This window comes from Maylandia zebra, linkage group LG12 (assembly GCF_041146795.1).
Source record: "Maylandia zebra isolate NMK-2024a linkage group LG12, Mzebra_GT3a, whole genome shotgun sequence".
NCBI classification, from domain to species: Eukaryota; Metazoa; Chordata; class Actinopteri; order Cichliformes; family Cichlidae; genus Maylandia; species Maylandia zebra.
The window spans coordinates 8,498,823-8,506,396 of record NC_135178.1 but is presented as its reverse complement, the minus strand read 5'-3'; positions in this window follow the sequence as shown (position 1 = coordinate 8,506,396).

The window sequence follows — 7,574 nt, the reverse complement described above, 5'->3', positions numbered from 1 at the left end:
TTTTTGTAAATAACCTGACTTTTATTCTAAAGAGCTGGTCTGTGCTTGAGTCAGTTTGGTCCCTTGACATTTTATTTGTTTACATGAAAATCAGTCACTTTTTTTAACACAACAAAAATTCAATGTAATCCCGTTATGCTACCCAACAACATAAAAGGATCCAACAATGTTAAGTATGGAACATCATATGGAAAATCATATATTGAACTCTAAACACAGTAGATGTGAAATGGCAGAAAAGATAAGTGCTCTGTTGACATACACAGAGTACAGGCGTAACTCTGCCTTTGCAGACTGATCAAATATAGAGATAGAGATGAATGGAAAATTACAAATACCTAAATGTTGCTGTCTTATAGACATTCAGTGCCACCTAAATGCAGTAACTGATAAATAAGACAGCACAGCAGTTACATCATTAGATCTTGCTACAAGAGGTCAGTACAGAAAGACTGAAATTGAACTTTTAAATCATGAATACATTAAAGTAGTAGACACATATCACGCAGGTTAAGGCACATAAAGGAAAGTGAGGTAGTGAGGCTGAAAAATTATATTTTCTTTTTCTTCACACAGTCCAGACGGACTGTAGGCTTCTTGTCTGCTAATGGTGGGTGTTTTTCAGGCTTGCTACCTCTTCTTTTCTCCTTCACTTCCAGAGATGGTTGTGTGGGAAAATCCCAGATCAGCATTTTCTGAATTACTCCAATCAGCCCATTTTGCACCCACAGCGATGCCTTGCTCAAAGTAACTTAAATCACTTCCTACTATTCTGATGCTCAGTTTGAATTTCATTGGGTCATCTTGACCATGTCTACATGCCTAAATTCACTGATTTCCAGCCATGTGACTGGCTGATTATTTCTGCTAATGAGAAGTTGAGCAAGTGTACCTAACACAGTGTCCAGTGAGTGTATTTTAGTCATTAGGCCCTTTAAAATGTATTACTGCAATTTCTGTCTCAATATATGTGCACATAAAAACATCCCTACAGATGTCTTACTGCAGTCTTCACACAATAAACCACATAAACCAAGTTACAGTAGGTAGTTCTGCAAACTCTCGTAATTCTGATTGTTGTGAAATATATCTCTTTATTTGTTTTTTGGACTAAATATTATTTCAACACTGAGAAGACAAATCATTATCATCATCTAGCACAACTTCAAAATGCTGAATCAATTCCCCTGACCAGCTCTTTCCTGACATTCAAACCAGGAACAACATACCTATAAAAGCTGAAGTATGATCCTTCCACCCACCAGGGAACCACTCCCAGCTGTGGGTTCACCGAACCTTGCTGAACTCATAGCAGCAGCAAACAACCAGTCCAGAGACAGACTCAAAAGTGTGGCCTCTTTAAAAATCAGGAACTAAGACAACATGTCAGTAGATATCCTAGTAATTAATGACTTAATTATTTGGGGTATTATTGTTATTATTATTATTATTATTATTATTATTATTATTATTATTATTATTATTATTATTATTATTGTGCTACTTGAATTTCTAACATCGCCATTCAAGCCAATTTGTAAGAAAAAAAGTGACAGAAATAAATTAATTATTACTATGCATATTTAGCCAGTTTGTTTATGTGTTTATGCTTATGCATTTCTATTATGTGTCCCGCTTGTCTTTGGCATAAGTAGGGAAATGAAAATAGGAAACACCCCCGAAGTGGCACTTCTCGTTATACCACCTCAACATTTGTTCTTCGTAAATTAACCAAATTGTCCCTCCACCTCAGATTTCAAATTGAAAGACTCTGTTGTTTGCAGTTTCAAACACCATCAGCAGAGAGCAGCATATTCACTTCATAAACACTCAGCTGCTGTAAACACATGAAATGAGCTGAAAGTGTCTTTTCCACCTGTCTGCACTTGCACTTTTTAATTTGACATTTTTACATTTAGGGTAGAAATTTAACTTTATATTTTCCTATTTTTTCATTGCTTTTATTTAATCTGGCTTCTTGCCCCATATCAGCTGTAATAGTCTCCACCTCACGTTCAACTCCAGTTGGATAAGAGATTACAATGAATTGGTTTGTCTTCCTATTTCAGCTTTACTCCATTAACATATGACATGTGTTAGGAAAACTTAGACGTTTTGCATGCAAAAAATGATTTAATTTTTCTATCTCTGTTTATGTTGTATGAATTTTTAATCTCAAGATGCCAAACTGTGTCCATTCTTTGAATTATGATAGATTAGCAATGATGCAAATAGATAAATAGCCAGTTGTAACACATTTGTTACATAACACAATTGTAAATGATTAAACTTCTGATTAAAAACTCCACCAGTTTCACAGGAAACCGCAGATCATTGTTATTGCCACAAGGACTCCAGCCAGGGCTTTCCCCTCGTAGCCGAGATTTGCTTGACAAAGAACAATTTTATTTGCATTTAACGCATCAGAAGTTAATGATAAACTACATTTTCAGACTCAGTTTCAAGAGGGATTTGCACAGTGAAGATCACAAACTCTGAAATACTGGAAAGTCCAGATCTTCTTGATTATGTCATTGCTTGGTTGTTTTTGTATGTAGCTGGGATTTGTGTGTGAAACTCAAATAAGTACACGTGTGAATATTAGAGGCCTTTGAGTATTGTTGAATTTTAAGGAATTTGGTAAGAGGTCACTGCTGAGGTCAATTTTTTGACTTTTAGGTTCTTCACTAATCAAAATTCCTGGAGAACAAAAGATGACTTCAGAGAACAATCTGTTTCTGAATGCTCAGATACACTGAAAAACTGTTTTTTATTGTATTTCTTAATCTCAGCCTACACCAACCACATACTTCATTCATTCAAACTGGAAAAAAAACCAACTAAAATCAACAAATAGTGAAGAAGCAGGAAATAGAGAATGTGTGATGCATTATATGGATAAAAGCCCCACGCTGCCAACCCATCACAGCTGGGGAGGAGCTGCTCAGCGATGAAGGTGGTGTTTACACGGCTGAGCAGCTCCTCCCCAGCTGTGATGGGTAGGCAGCGTGGGGCAGTTCCTGTGCCTAATACCACACACAGAATAACCTCGTGAGACTCGGAAGAAAAAATGTTTTGATATTTAGATTTTTCTGTGTTCAATTGTAAGTTATTTATTTTTTATCTTCTGCCCCTTTTGTAGTGAACACTGTGGCTGTGGCTTGTTGAATGATGAGATATGATATTGTTTCTATTTCACTCTAACAGTGATCATGTATGGATTATGACCGAGGGCTGATTGATTTCACTCTATGGAATCAGTGGCGAGATGACTCAGTGCTGTCATGAGATGAGGTGGAGGAGGGTCAGGCATTCGAGCAGGAAAGTGACAGCTCAGAGGAGGAGATTGTGGTCAGCATTTACATAAACATTGCCTACAGGACCATTGCCTGCATTTATGTGGCAGATACAAATATTTTATACAATTCCCAAAGTCATATACAAATTTGTTCTTTGGCTTGTTAATGGAAAGTCAGATTAGAATCATATGATCATAGGATCATACTTCCTGAAGTCTGGACACAGGTTGAAACTGGGAGGTTGTAAGTCCTGCAAAGAACATTGAATAAAAGCTTTATTTTGGAAGGTATAAAACTATTCGTGAAATACTAGAAAATCCATGTTAGTACGCTCACATTGAAGAAACAAATAGATTTATAGCAACAGGGTCATAGTATTGTATCACTTAACCTCTGTTATGACCAGTGTTGGTCAAGTTACTTGAAAAAAGTAATCAGTAACTAATTACTGATTACTTCCCCAAAAAAGTAATCCCGTTACTTTACTGATTACTTATTTTCAAAAGTAATTAATCACCTAGTTACTTAGTTACTTTTTAAAAACACGATTTACAACCTGAAGAGGTGATAAAGCGATAGATCCTTCAGCCCAATTCTACTTTTTCTACATAATCCATCATACAAAATGTAATCAAATGGAAAAGTCTCTTTTTAAAACTTGTTTTCTTAGTTTTAATCTTTTAACTTTATGCATCAAGCAAAAATTTAATTATATGCAACATTCTCTGACTGGAAGAAATTTGTTTAATATTTAAACCTATTTTCTGCACATTCCAGCACATAAAATATATATTTTTTTGTGTTTACACTCACTCTTTCAAATAGATGCAAGTAAAACACAGCAGAAAATAAATAAAATCAAAGACTAGCGGTCCTTTTGCTCTATTTTCACCTGTAAAGCAGGAGTGGGTTAGGCGGAGGTTTACCCTGGTGCAGGTGTGCCGCAGCGGTCAGTGGAAGAATCCACGAGTTTCTCTGTGAGTATCCCATTACGTCGTAGCGCACTCGGTGCTTGCTTGGTAGTTTTGGGGGGGGGGGGGTTTTCGCTGTAAAAAGAAGTTGTCTTCCCACGCACACCGGACACTAATGTTTTTGTCACTTTTTATGGAATCAAACTTAAAGTAAGGTCAGTACTTCCACGCTTTAAACGCTGCACGCTCATACTCTCTCCTGCACTCGATTTATGATCCATTGTTGATCTGCACACAGCTGTTGTCATGAACGTTGCACTCGCTTACGTCACTGTCATGAGACATTCTCGCAAAAAAATCACGGTTTTAGTAACGCAGTAACGCAGTGTTCCTATGGGAAAGTAACGGTAATCTAATTACCGTTTTTGCAATAGTAATCCCTTACTTTACTCGTTACTTGAATAAAGTAATTGGATTACAGTAACTTGTTACAAGTAACGCGTTACTGCCCATCTCTGGTTATGACCATAAAATGTAAGAGCAAGAAAGTCCCTGTGCTCTGTTAGCCAAACCCCCAGAAGTGTGGCATGAATAGAAACTCAAGGATGTCCACTTCATAGTACAGTAGGACTCATATAGACTGACTTAGAGGTCTCAGACTCATGTCCCGAAAAGAGGACAAAAATTAACTGGGAGGACGTTTTTAGCAAAGAAAATTTCATAAATCGTCTCTTTGCAACTATGACAGGCTTTTACATGCCACCACCAACTAGTATTTTTAGATAATGATCGCACTCTGAGGTTGGTCTCAAGCATCAAACCTCGAGACCACGTCTACGCCCGTCACTACTTTGTAAGCAAGTTGACATTATTTTCTTCCCTGCACACGTTCCTGCCAAAATATTTTTGGCTTAACCTCTAGAATAGCGTCATGTTGTTCATCTTTACATATCATCATAGAACAGTGACGGTGACAGGAGATTAATTTAGCATGGGCGTGTGAGAAAGCCAACCAGACAAGGGCTTTCTGTGTCCTGCCTGCCATTTATGGACTTACTTTGCTGTTCATTTTAAGAAATAACAGTATCATCAAGTTTACCTGAAGCATGGAGACTAGTTTAATAGAGAAATATGTGGTTATGGTAAGAAATGACTAACAAGCTGTTATGTTGAGTTAAGATTTAAATGCCATCGTTTTTTAACACACAAAAAAGACTCTATTCCAAGAAATGCAAATTCTTCTCTGAAAAACAGACCATGGCGTTTTTTTCCTCCCCCATCTTTCTCAAAGAACACCATAAAACCAGAGCATTTGCATATCCTGCAGGCTGCCTAACAGCACAGACCAGAACTTTTAGTTCCATTTCCTTTTTCCTTGAGTTTTTCGGGTAGTTTCTGCCTAGCTGATTCATGCCATGTATGCCATCTGAAAGTCTTGTTTTTTGTTTTTTTTGGCAGTTGTACAACCAGGTCTGTGACACATTGTAAGACCAGGTTGCAAAACTTGCAGCACAACAGGCTGAGCATGTAAAGATTCCAAAACCCTACAGGCTTTGGCTCTTCTTGGTGCTAAAGTAGAAGTGGGGCTGCACTGTCAGAAGTGTGATCCCTTTGCCGATTCTGGAGTTTAAACAGTGGTGCAAGGTAACCTTTCAAGCCAGATTATCTCCTCTTGTAGGAACAATGATGAGAGATGAGGTGACAGTTTTTTTGTTTTGTGTTTTTAAAAAAAGAGGGATTTCATGTTTGTGTGGTCAGCAAGGGGAGGGTTGGTGCGGTCGGTTCAGCTGGTGTCCATCATTCTAATCATGCATCCCCTTTTACAGTAGTTGGAGGAGGAGAGGAGTTGACGTAGAGACATTAGAAAGTGGAGTCAGCGTCTAACAGCAACAACAGACATGTGTTTGAAATCACAAAATAAGACATTAACAGTGACATACACCTTGGTTGTCTTGGGTCCGTGCTATAGTGTGGAAAAATGACGCTAATCCAGAAACAGAAGACAGCTGGAGAAAAGAAGGATGAAACAAATCTTCCCAGAGAAAGTGTCCTTTGTATCCTTCCTTATGGCAGTGTGTCAGAGTGGATCATGACCTCGACTGTGACCCCTCACTGGCTACACCTGCTCAACATCCACCTCCACTGCCACCATACAAAAGAGATGAACACCATGTGGCAGGGACAGATTTTTCTAGTGACTTGATATCCAGTGTACTGACCACAGCACATTCATCATCAGAGCTTTCACATCAATTCAATTCAATTTATTTATATAGCGCCAAATCACAAAAAAAGTCGCCTCAAGGTGCTTTATTTTGTACATTAGATACAGAGAAAAACCCAACAATCATATGACCCCCTATGAGCAAGCACTTTGGCAACAGTGGGAAGGAAAAACTCCCTTTTAACAGGAAGAAACCTCCGGCAGAACCAGGCTCAGGGAGGGGCGGGGCCATCTGCTGTGACCGGTTGGGGTGAGAGAAGGAAAACAGGATAAAGACATGCTGTGGAAGAAAGACAGAGATTAATAACAGATATGATTCAATGCAGAGAGGTCTATTAACACATAGTGAGTGAGAAAGGTGACTGGAAAGGAAAAACTCAATGCATCATTGGAATCCCCGGCAGCCTACGTCTATTGCAGCATAGCTAAAGGAGGATTCAGGGTCACCTGGTCCAGCCCTAACTATATGCTTAAACAAAAAGGAAAGTTTTAAGCCTAGTCTTGAAGGTAGAGATAGTGTCTGTCTCCCAAATCCAAACTGGAAGCTGGTTCCACAGAAGAGGGGCCTGAAAACTGCAGGCTCTCCCTCCCATTCTACTTTTAAATACGCTAGGAACAACAAGTAGGCCTGCAGAGCGAGAGCGAATCAGAAAGATGAGACATCAGAAAACAGCCACCTCCACTTTTTCTCCCGTAGCCCACCATACCTAGCAGGAACATGCAGACCCTCCAGACACTGGGCAAAATTCCTAGCAACTATCCTACACCTACAGGAGAATCTGCAGACAACATTGTGATGCCAGTCAGGCATATAGTAAAGACGTAAGATGTAATTAGTTGGAGACTTTTCCTCCATGTGCGGATACTGAAACGGATACAATGAATACTGTATGGATACAAAAATCTCTGCATGCAAACAAAAGGATGATGAGACTATCCAGGAATTTTATGTTTGCCTGACTGATGTTTTCACTGTACACAATAGCACTGACCACCCTGCAGACCTGGGCAATGAGATAACAGCCTGGGAAGCTGATCTGAAAAATGGCTTTATCAAAGGTCTCTGGGAGGAGATGGCAGCAAAGGTTGAGAGAAATTTTATTTCCTGGAAAAACTACAGACTAGGAAAGGTCAGGCATC